Source organism: Rhinolophus sinicus, chromosome 16 (genome assembly GCF_057876585.1).
Source record: "Rhinolophus sinicus isolate RSI-liver-muscle chromosome 16, RSI-T2T, whole genome shotgun sequence".
NCBI classification, from domain to species: Eukaryota; Metazoa; Chordata; class Mammalia; order Chiroptera; family Rhinolophidae; genus Rhinolophus; species Rhinolophus sinicus.
The window spans coordinates 55,182,756-55,194,793 of NC_142516.1; the positions used below are offsets into that span (position 1 = coordinate 55,182,756).

General features: G+C 40.1%; 1 protein-coding gene across 49 annotated transcripts in view; it reads right to left on the reverse strand.

Moving 5' to 3' along the window:
- Window positions 1-12,038, reverse strand: part of PTPRD (protein tyrosine phosphatase receptor type D) — a 2,065,421-nt gene that overhangs the window by 475,638 nt on the left and 1,577,745 nt on the right. For 8 of the 49 annotated variants that reach the window (XM_088793174.1, XM_088793175.1, XM_088793171.1 and 5 more), the window contains exon 1: window positions 10,788-11,159. The exons of the other annotated variants lie outside the window; for them this stretch is intronic. The gene's annotated coding sequence lies outside the window, so the exon portion shown is untranslated. Of the gene's footprint in view, window positions 1-10,787; window positions 11,160-12,038 lie in introns of those variants that run through there. 49 annotated transcript variants of the gene reach the window in all.

Sequence of the window (12,038 nt, forward strand, 5' to 3'; positions counted from 1 at the left end):
TTGCTGCAGAGCACTGACAATATTACCATAAATTATAGAGTTAAATATTAAACATATGGGTTGTAGGATTTGGGCTGTGAACTAATTTACCTCTGCTTTTTCTAGGCACACTGATTTGTTCCCGGAGGCCTCAACAACGAGTCAATCTTACCACTACACTGAGTCAGGCCATGGGGTAGGAGCCAGAGATACCACTAGGAACAAGATATGGGACTTGGCTACCAGGATTTTGTAATGAATCAGACCATAAATAAGCAATTACAATGCATTATGATCGAAACTATATGTGGGTTGCATCCGGGGCTCTTCTAGTGCATAATAGGTGTCTGGCATTGGGAGGGTGGGAAGGCTTCCTGAAAGTCAGCTAAGGTAAGACTTGAAGGCAGACCTGCCGCAGACGAAAATGGAAGGGGAAAGGACTTTCCACATGGAAGGAGAGAAAGCATGCTCAAAATTACAGATGGGAAACAAAGGACTGCACATGGGAAACTGCAAATACTTGAGGACGGCTGGAATGGATGTGTGTTGGGGGCGAGGGAGGGGCAGGGAAGGAGAAAATGAGTATGGGAATGGTAAGGTGGAAAGAGACACGGCAAGGGAAAGAACAAGGGCCGGATTTTCGCTGATTATTTCAAGCTTTATACAGAGGGGAATGGAGAGCCATTAGAATATTTAAAGGAGAAGGATTACATGATCAGACATGACTTTCTTAAAGACTACTACACTCTCTGCAGAGTAGAGAAACAACTATAGTGAGTTCTCAGCTAAACACAGAGGCTGTAATCCAGGAAGAAAAGGATGGGAGCCCTCCCAACAGATGCCAGCTAACATTAAAAGGTAGTGAATAATTCCATTGAAAGACAGTTAATATTTACTTTGGTACACTTGGAATAACAAGAGATTACTTAGAGAAAACAGATTTCAAATGATAAATTTAAAATCAAAATCTGAATTACATATTTCCTTTTATTGGCAAAATAAATTGAATTCAAGTTGAGCCCTATAATAGTAAAAATCAGATTCAAATACACTTAGGCACCTTTCTTAAAGTAGTGCCTGAATATGCATAACGACATTTATTGAACCTGCCATTCTTAATTTATAATTATGATCATCAAAAACCATTTATTAAGAACCTAACTGTGGAAGAACCCTCACTACACATTACCCAGAGAAGGCAGTACACCCTGCTCCAGGCTTCTTTCGAAGGTTCTGTTTATAGATTAAGTCATAGGAAAATATGGCTAAAAAGGACAGTATATGTATGGGAGAAGCATTCTAGAAACCTGGGCAAAGAAGACTTAATTGTTGACATACTATATGAGCCAAAAATTACCAATGCACTTTTCACATAACTTTATTTTATGTATCATGTTGATTTAAAACTTCAGGGTATGTTGCTGTTTAGAGAAAAAATAATCAACAAACAAATGCAATATCCTGTATTGTATTATTTATAAAATCATAATTAATTAGAAATGGATCTCTGAGACCTTACAAAAAAGAAAAACAGAAAGTTAAACTTTTATAAAATATGTTTAATGGGGGAAAACTTATCAAATTATCTTTCTGTTATTGATAATGAAATTAACAGGTGAGCAGTGAAAATACAGCATTTCAGAAGACATTATAATCGAAAAAAATTCCCAGACAAAATTTTGTATGGCAGGCTGCCAATAAATACTATGCATACATATCAGTCTTTGGCATCATTTCTTTTATGTATTTATTTATTTATTTTTTTGATGGGAGGTTGCTCTTCTGATATCCCTGCTGGTTCTACATTTCTCTTTATAAAAATATTTTTGATTCCTTATCTGTGGTAGCTATAAAAATGCCACCCTTTGTTATTTTAAGAAGTATTCTTGGTGGAAATATTTCATTTAACCACTTGTGCTCCAGGACTGACCCCAGAGCTCAGGCAGTTGTGTCGCTGGCCTGAAAGCATATAAATTTAGAGTTAGAACGCAACTGCCAAAAAGAGGTCATGCAGTCCAAGCTGCTTAAGATTAAAAAAATAAAACAAAATAAAATCAATGCCTGCAGTCCCAAGCAGAGCAAGGCACAGAAGAAACTCTTCAGAAATGGTTGGGGGACAACCTACATAATACTTAAGATTATTCCCGAACTTGGGTCAAGAAAGTACCGTGTCATTGGGTATACTTGCCTATTACATGTGAAATATTTTTTTTAAAAAATTCATGTCAGACACAAGACTATATTGAAGTATTTAAGCGTGGAGTAGATAAACGTTGAGATTGTAATATTGCTTGACTGAAAACCTTGGCTTTAAGTTCCATCATTATTATATCTAGCTACACAACCTTGGGGAAATCACTTCACCTCTCTATGAATCAGCTTCCTCTTGAATAAACTGAGGATAATAAAAGCATCTGACATTAACAGTGTTATTTCAGTGATTAAACATGATACTGAAGGTAAAGTACTATGCCGAATGCCTGGTACATAGTAAGTGATCAGTAAATTTTAGCAACTACCACTTTTATGACTTTACACATTGACCATTATTACTGTACTTCTAATATCAAGATGAAAGGAAATGTGTCTTTCACCAATCTCAGCATCCTGAACACCATCAGAGGTTTCCAATGAATAATTATTCTTCACATTCACGATTTCAATTAAGTTCAACTCAAACCAAATTCAAAAAAAAGGGCATACATAGCCCTTAAGCTGAGAACTAGAATAAGAGAGAATAAGTAGGAGGATTTCAATGAACACAAGTTAGGACAGCGGGTCAGGAGAGAAAGGAGATTCCAGGAACAGTATTGGTAGAACCAAAGAGGTGCCCGAGGGCAGAGTCTTCTGTCTCAAGGCAGTGACTCTGATAATGCAGGAGGACACAGCGCCTGGGGCTACGGTGAGAGAGGAGGTTGGATACACAAGATAGGATTAGAAGGCAAAGCCATCTGAATGCGGTGCTGAGGATTTAACACTTGAGTGTACAGACATGAGAAGGTTGGCATTTCAGAAAGCAGATGCTTTTAGGAAGAGAAACGAGAAAACGCAAAGACCACATAGGAAGGGATTCATGGTGTGCAGAGCATCTAAACCACATGGGAAGAGGGTAGAGATGGGAAGGAAGTCATAAAGTTCTAGTGGATTATATGAATAAAATCTACAAAACTGGACAGAGACAAGAATGAAAGAAAGGAAGGAGACAAGAGATGACACCAAATTTTCTAGTTTAGGGATAAATCAGATTATGAGGCACTAAGAAAAACGAAGTAGATACGAGTATGGATGAAATACCATATTTCAGCCCTACAAAATGCAGAGTTTGGGATACAGAAGGGCATTCTATTTCTAAAAAAATCAGGTCTGGAACGCCAGAGAAAAGTTAGGAAATTCAGTTTGAGGGCCACCTATGTAGAAGTTATTTCTTCTATTAGAAGTGGATAGGACTATCCTAGTAGACAGTATAGACAATGACCTGAAGTGAGCCATAGATAAAGAAGGACAACAAAGGAGTTTAGAATGGATATGGAGACAGAGGCCCAGACCTCAAATGAAGAGCAAATAATGTCGGTGAAGAAAACGACGGTCAAAGAAGAAACTCAAAGAGAACAACTTTGATCCGTGGGATACGTGCAATGGAAGATGCTCCTGAAAATGTAGTCCTCTAGGAAAATATTATATTTCCCTCCTTTTTACCCCCAGGGGAAAAGAAGTGAAAATTATTACTTGGCCAGTAAATGAATTTCTAATATTTATGGTATTTCCACTAGATTACTATTATTCTCAGCCAACTAATCTTGATAAATTCACTTAAAATAAGATATAAAACCATGTATCTAACAATCACATGAACTATTTCAACCTGAAAAGTCAAAACTGCTAGCCGTATTTTGTTTCTCTCTTAAAATTCTTTACTAATATTTCAATTGAGTTATTATCACACATAGTTTGAATATGTTTTCACAGGGAGACCAGGGTCTACTCATGCAGTAAGACACCATCCGTGCATGCTCAGCATGTCCCTTTCGTTGGGGTAGAGCATTAGGAAGGCGGGAAGAGAAAAAAACTTATTTTAAACTTTGAAAACAAATGTCTTTTTGACCTATAATGGGACACTGGATCAACATGAGATGTGTCTAGTCTAATTTTTCCCTGTGAAATTGTACTGGAGGATCATAGGGAGAGACAGAAGGCAGTAAATTCCTATCCTCCATCAGTACATTTGACCTCGGAGCAAACCCCACAACTGGCTACAGGCACCCACCATCCATCATTGCTCTTGAAACCTGATCTTTCAGGAAAGGACAGCTGCACTGGACAAAGAGCTAAGGAGCTTTCTAAGATGCACTGCCATTAAAGAAAAAAAGAGGCAATTCTCTTGGTTCAGTATTTTAATTAACCTCTTCTCTAAACACTTCTTCCCCCAGATTGCAGCTCCACATCAAATATCATCAGGAATCTATTAAAACATTTTTTTTTTGACTTTCAAGCAAAATGTTCTTTTTTTGTACATTCTAGGTAACATCCTTTCTAGCCTTTGCTTTAAAAGCATTTTGAGATAAATAGAGTACTATGCCATACTGATGTGCACAGACTTCATAAACATGCTGGAAGGCAAAGTCAGATCCAGAATCCATAGAAATTATAGCATGTACCCAAGAGTACAAATAAGGCAAGTGTACACAACACACCCATATTCAACAAGTCTGATTTTTTTTTAAATCAGGTAGCAATAATTTATAGTAGTTAATTAAAAACAGCAGAACTCTATCATAGAAACTAGTGTTATTGAACGTAGCATTTTCATTATATGAGTCCTACATCCAGGGAGTTCTTGTTTGTTTGTTTTTTGTTTTGTTTTGTTTTATGCAAAATAAGACAATTTTTTATTATCTAATTGGATCTTCATCACATCTATAGTTATTCTCTGCATTTTACAGATGATGAAAATGAGACCCTGAAATGCTATATAACTTCCCCCAAGATTGCACAGATAATAAGCAAGCAAACTAAGGCATAAATTCAGTTCTCTTTCCTTCTTGCATCAAATTTATGTGTTTTCACTGTAGAAAACAAAAAAGTAAAGACGCTGGTCAAGATTTTGCAATCTTAAGCACTGTCATTATATACATTATGTACCTGCGTGATTAAATAAGATTAAATGATACCTGATTTTCTATTATTTATAAAATCAGCACTTATATAAATCTTTTAGTTAACAATAGGAGTCCATTTACAGAAACTTAAAAAAGAAGTCTCTTGTTACATGTGACCCAATGGTTACAAATAATCATTTCATATATTTGAAAAAACAATTTCTCCTAATCCCAAAGCAATACTGAGAAACGCTATTTTCTAAATGCAATTCACAAATCTCAATTTAGTTAGCTACTGCTACGTTAAACAATACAACTGGAGGGCAGTTTAAAAAAAAAAAAAAGACAATTAAGAATTTATAAATTCAATCAATCTCATGAAACTGACAGAGTCACAATGTTTAAATCCAGTAAATAGCAATGTGGTAAAGGTCACAATGCTCCTGACACAGTTATCTGAATATCAAAGTTAAATAGTGTTTCTGGTCAGTGAATTCAAAGAACTAGGAGAAAGCCTAGCCTCAGATAGCTGCTTTTGCCCTTATATTTTATCAATGCTGAACAAGCAAAGAACCTGCCACCTCAAAGCAGCCATTTGCTCAGAAAAGCATGGCTGGATTCCTGCAGGTGGGGAGTGAGGAACATCCAAATTGTCTCAGTACTGTCTGGATCCTGGTACACCTGATCTGTCGGCCTACAGACAGAATCGGTATTCCTAGCTTTCCAAATGGTCATGTCTTTCATGTACTAACCTATGATACATAGGGATTCGATTTGGGGGAACAACGCAGGTTGCAAAGCCAAGAAAAAGTTCGGCGTTGTAATTTTATTAAAGCTACAGACTAACTGAAAAGTACAAGAACGGATATGACCCTATTAAATACATATCAGCATCAAATAGAAAATAATGGCCAGAAAGATATTGGGTGAATTGTTTTAAGAGGAAGGAGGTGGAACATCGCAGGCATTATTTTAGTCAATTTTTTTCCCTATGGTGAGATGCCTTGAGGAGTGTGGCAGTGTATGTGGTCATAATACATATATTTCTTTAATGTCTAATTCTTAGATATTTTATAAATAAAATGTCAAGAGAAGAAATGCAAACTCACTGTTGATTACATGAAAGCAAATGGATAATGTATTAGAGGGGAAACAAGGGGCATGAGCCTTCAATGTAATTTTGCAGACTACGTCTTGTAAGAATTCGGTTTCATTAATGCTACAGTCTAGCACCACTGTCATGACTGCATTATCTAGGTTACGTTAAGTCCGAGACTGCTACAGCACATAAGTATTTGCTCTTTGACCTCCCCAAGACTTATGACGCAAAGGAAATGCTGAACTTTTACATCTGAGGCTATAATTTCATCTAATGAATAATCAGTAAGCACAAGCTACATATTCTTTTACTATCTTTCTTAAGGAGTTAATTGTGAAGAGCTGAAACACATTTTTAAAAAGGGTGGGGGGTACGGGATTTAGATACTTCGATTGTCAAGCCAAGCATGACATTTTAATAAGTATTACCAAATACTAATTAGAAGCAAATGAGATTATCCGTATAGAAAACATATCGCCAAACAAGATATTTTTTGCCAGAAATGTCACTGTGCTGTGAAATTATGTAAGTTTAAGCAAGTAATGTTTGATGGAATAAAATTGACTGACAAATCCCTTCTAAGCAATCTTCTTCCACATTATCAGATTTCTTCAGTTGATGTGTTAGATACAAATTTTCAATCTTGTATGTCACAGAAGTACCAACTCTTCTCTTTGCTCTTTCTTGCCAAATCATTGACAATATAAAAACAAATGTTTTTAAACACTGACTTGGCTTGAGGCTGCAAGTTGCCTTTGTGCCATCACAAGTAAATAGCTTTCCTAAAAGATTTTTCGAAGAAACCAAATAGTACAAAGAAAAGGCACGTAACTCCATAAAGCAATAAGATACTCAGAGTAGGCCTAGCTTAAAATATAACTCATTGACTCACAGTAAACTTTGCCTTTAAGAAAATAAGGGAAAATAATACAGTCTTTGAATACTCTGAAAATTGTAATAATTATATCGTTATATTTAGCACTTCATAGATTTGTGCTGAAATACAAATTCTAAAAGTATATTTTGTGGCCACAAAACCGAATACACTGCATCAAAGGTAAAGTTTATTTTCGAGATTCCCAGAAATTTGGGGGGAATTAAAAAAGTACCCATGACCAAAAGGTTAAATACATAACTTTAAAGATGTGAGCCTAAACGTTGATGCTCTCAGGACCATAAATTAGAGCATACACATACCTCAACTCTCAAACTTCCCACAAATACACACTGAAACTAAAGAAGGGTAGTTTTAAAGCAAAATCACCTTGTGAAGGCCAACTTTCCTGAAATGGCACTTTTCACACGTGATTATGTTAATGAATTCTTATTTATCCATAGAATCCTTTTAAAAATAGAATTGTTCAATGGCTTGATAAATCAAGTTTGGTCTGAAGGAAATCCAATATGCAAATACTTATAGTGTGCTCTTTTACCAATAGGCACCCTTGTCAGTTTGAAAAACTGAAAATCAACAAAAGAACAGTGTAAGTATACTTGACCTTATTGCCTAATGTCTATCAAGACTGCCACGGCTGGTCGATTTCAAATTTGTGAAACTGACACTTAAAAATGTATAGTGCATCTTCAGTCCAGGTCCCTCAAGTGCTGACTAAACTGTAGTCACAGCCCCAGATTCTCCTTTCATACTAACTTGCAGGGCACTTACAAAGCTAGTTTAATCACACCATCAATCTATGACTACACTTTCCTTAAAGTAATTCTGCTTCATTTATCTTTTAACCCTACATTATGCAAATAAGATTCTTTATCAGTCCAGTAAGGAAAAGTTACTAATGTTCCCACTTGTTTATCCTTAGCATGCACTGAGAAACCGGGAACACATATGGATTTGCACAAATACTTCTTCTGTGTTTCATACGCTCTATGAAAAAGCATCCTTACACTTCCATAGTCTCAGAGAAGTTCTAAACGACATTCTTAAAAAAACCCTTCAATCAACGTCTATGACTAACATCAGAGTACAGGTTAATAGCTTTAAAAAGACAAAACAAAAACTTAGGGGACTGCCTACTTGAAATTTCTTTTTTTTTTTTTTACTGTCTCTCTAGGAAGGGTTTGCATATGCCATACAAGGGTGTCTCCTGGATATAAGAACAGTTATACAGGCCCCTAGTGGCTTAGCAAATAGCAGCAGATGAGGGGATTCCGATTCTTAGTTCTTGCCTTTGAGATATGCTGGCTGTAAATGAATGTCAATCTTAAAAGGCAAATCAAATCATTGCATTTAATCCTTTGAACAGTTTTACTTTCATGGTTATCTACTGAAATGCATACATATTAAAACAGATCATGGCATTTCATTACTTTAATAACTACAACTGCACTGGTCCAAGAAGAATTTATGTTACATAACCTCCACAAAAAAAATATTTAATCCAGTCACCTCTTTACATGTCATTACAAAAGCAATATATTACATATATATATATATATATATATATATATATATATATATATATATATATTCACGATACACTTTTCCTCGTTGCATCTCATTCCTATTATATTATTATTTCTCAGGGCTTTAAGAATAGATTATTTCTATGTAAAGTGCTCACTATTTAAAATGAAATATAGATACAAACTGAATGCCACTTTCATAGCAGTAGAAATCTAAATGTATTTCCCAACAACAACCAGCGATAAAACTCACATTGGAGTGTACCCATTTTAAAAGATCTACAATTAATAACACCTCTTAATCCTCATCCCCTTTCTGTTCTTCCATTACAAAAGAAAATTCCAGGCAGGCACATTTACAGCTTTTAGCAGTTTTTAACTGGACACAATCTGACAGCTGAATTCATGAAACTGACCAGCTTGTCAATTTCACACTTTGAAAGTACAATAATAGCTGATAGCATGAGGGTGAATTTAAGAAATCTGTCACAGAATTGTTAGCTCCATTGAAAAGCAAAATACAGTACATAATTACAGGAGGTGGGAGGGAAGGAAATTTTCTTTCTGTTGTCCGTTTAGGATGTCAAGAAATCGGACATTGAGCATTGAAAACGTAGTCTCTCATTGCTACGTCAATAAAATAATATCTATCCGAGGCATATAACAGAATATGATTTCAAATTAAGTATAATATTTACTAAGCATAGTCCTGGATATCATCATATTACAAATATAACATCATCTTTGAATTGGTATCATCTAAGTATTCCTTTAAATCAATATTTCAAGTCTTGGTAGGACACCCTGGTTTTACACTAGTTGACTGGTGGGTGTGTACACTTTGAAACAGAGATAGAATAGCTAACACGTTCAGAAGTATCAGTGGTTGGACTAACTTCCCATACGTGTGCTACAGGATGGCTAGAAAGGACACACCAAAGGGTACAGTTCACATCCATAGATCTGGAAGTCCAACAGCAAATCAGTCTCAAGTCACAAGCAGATTACTAGTCTCTGAGAGGCTCAAAATGTGTGCGCTATGCTCCAAGTCCCCAGCACTGTGTCTATGAGCATGTAAAAATTGGGTGAAAAACACCAAAACTTTAAGAGAAAATACAGGGGGAGCGGGGCGATCCCTCGAGAATCTTCCTGGATATTTAAGGCACAAAAGGCAGATTGGTCTGGGGGATCATTCTAAGATTTTTAGAAAACAGAGGAGACATTTGTCAAGTACTGTACTGGGAGGCAAACTGGAAACAATACAAGTGGACTGTGACAGTCCAGGTTTTGGAGAATGGAACTACTATTCAGAATCCTGGAACAGCCAGTTAATGAAAGCCAAGCTCCCTCACTCTTAGCGCACAAGATTTTGTGTTTAAGCGTCAGAAAACTGACTTCATTTGTTAATGCTTCTAAATGGAAAAATCAACCTCGCAGATAAACAATGCAAGTTTTCTACATGCCTATAAAAAAAAGGCTACAAGAAATCAATAGAAAAACAAAGAACCTTTGGTTTGCCCGTGGCTTTCTTTTCAATCTGTTTCCTACAACTTGGACTTTTCATTATAAATTATGTGTTCCCTTCCCTATGGAATAGTGTGTAAGCACAACAGATTCCCGTAGCAGAACTACGAGCTTTGCTTCTGCCATAGAAAGGTCTCCAAAACAATCCCTTTCCTCTATGGCAGCCGAGTAGACTTTGATTCCTGCTATTTCCCCGTCTCCCCACTAGTTCAGAGAAAAGAAAGGGGGGAAAATCGCCCCCTCACCGTAACCAGCCCTCCGCACAACAGTAATCATTGCCTCTTAAAAACAAATGCAGTGGCAGAATCTCCGGGCAGGGTGGGATTGCCCCAGCGCTCCACCATTTCTCCGACACTACGCCCACCCCAGGAGGAGAAAGCGGGGGTCGCACAAATATGCACACTCAAACACCCTCATTCTCTAAAATTGCCACTTTCCCTAGTCTGAGGTTTTAAGCGACAGACGAACCGTGCAGGGGAGGACCTCTGCCCAGGAAGGTTCAGAAGAGCAAACTGTGTGCGCTCCGGTGCCCGGGCGCTGGGCTCGCCGACGCGGGAGTGTGTGGCTCCGGCCGGAGGCGCGGGCTGCCGGAGCCCGCTCAGGGCGAGCCCAGGGCTCAGAGAGGGGAGGACCCGGGGGGGCGGACCGGGTCCGCTCCGGGGACGTACCTGCTCATGTTGTCGCTGGGCAGCCGCCGCCACCGCCTCCCGCGCCGCCACCAGCACTTTCCTCCAGCACCTTCGCGCCCCGCCACCGCCGCGCAGCCCACGCCGGCCCAAGCCACCGCCTCCCGGCGGACAATTTAATCCCGCGGAGCCTCGGCCGCCGACGCGGGAGCCCCCCTCGCCGCTGCCGCCGCCCGGCCCTCGTGCGGCCAGCCCAGTCCGAAGCGAGGAAGTGGAGGAGAGTCAGCGAGTGAGTCCAAAATCCCGAAATCCAGCATCCAAAGGAGCGCGTCCCCCCGCCCTCCCTCCACCCTTACTCCCTTCTCCTCCTCCCCCTCCGCCTCCTCCGCCTCCTCTTCCCGGGCCGTCCTCCCGGCCCTTCTGAGCCCGCGGCTTGCGCGGCGGTTTCTCCTCCTCTCGCTCCTCCTGCTCGCCCAGCGCCCGCTTCTCCGGCGCCGCCGCCGCTGTGTGTCTCCTCTCCCTCCTCCTGCTGTTCTTCCTCCTCCTCCCGCGCCTCGATGCTCCGCCGCTCGCGGCTGGGGGCTCCCGGGCCGCGTCTGCTCTCCTCCCTCCGCCTCTCTTGTTTGCTCCTTCCTGCTGCTGCTTCTTTTAAAGAGAATTCTTTGGCCACAAATAGCAACTCGGCTGTCCCCCTCAGCGCCTCCCTCCCTTTCTTCTCTTCTTCCCCCCAAAAGTGAAGCGCACGCGAGAGGTAACCAGAAACTGAGGCCGGCGCGGGTTGGGGAGGGGAGGCGGGGAGAGGGGGCGAGGTGACGCCTGCAGACTGGCCCGAGCGGAGTCAAGGCCAGGAGGTGGGATGGCCAGTCCAGCGCAGTCTTTGGACCTAGCTTGAACCCGGTGGTTATGGTTGGAGGCGAGGTGGTTTGGTGGGGAAATTAAATGAAAAAGCTTAGGAAAGTAATTGGAAAAGCTTCCCTCTTTGTTTCCTTGTCTGGGTGATTTCTAAAATCCTCGTAACATGCCGGGGATCCCACGGAATCGCGGTGCCCCAGCTCTGGGGAATTGTGTGTGCGCGTTGCCAGCGCGAGAGTACGAGTGTGGGTGCGCCCGGGCGCGGGGAGAGCAAGGCCCGCTGCGCCCCGCTGGCAAATCCCTGAGTCTGGACCACTGACCCACTGAAAGGGCCGGAGAGCTGGACGAAGAAGGGGCAGGCAGGAGAGCTGGTCAAAAGAGGTGCACAAATACACAAACGCACACACATACACACTCGCAGAGGAGGGGACGGGGTGACGT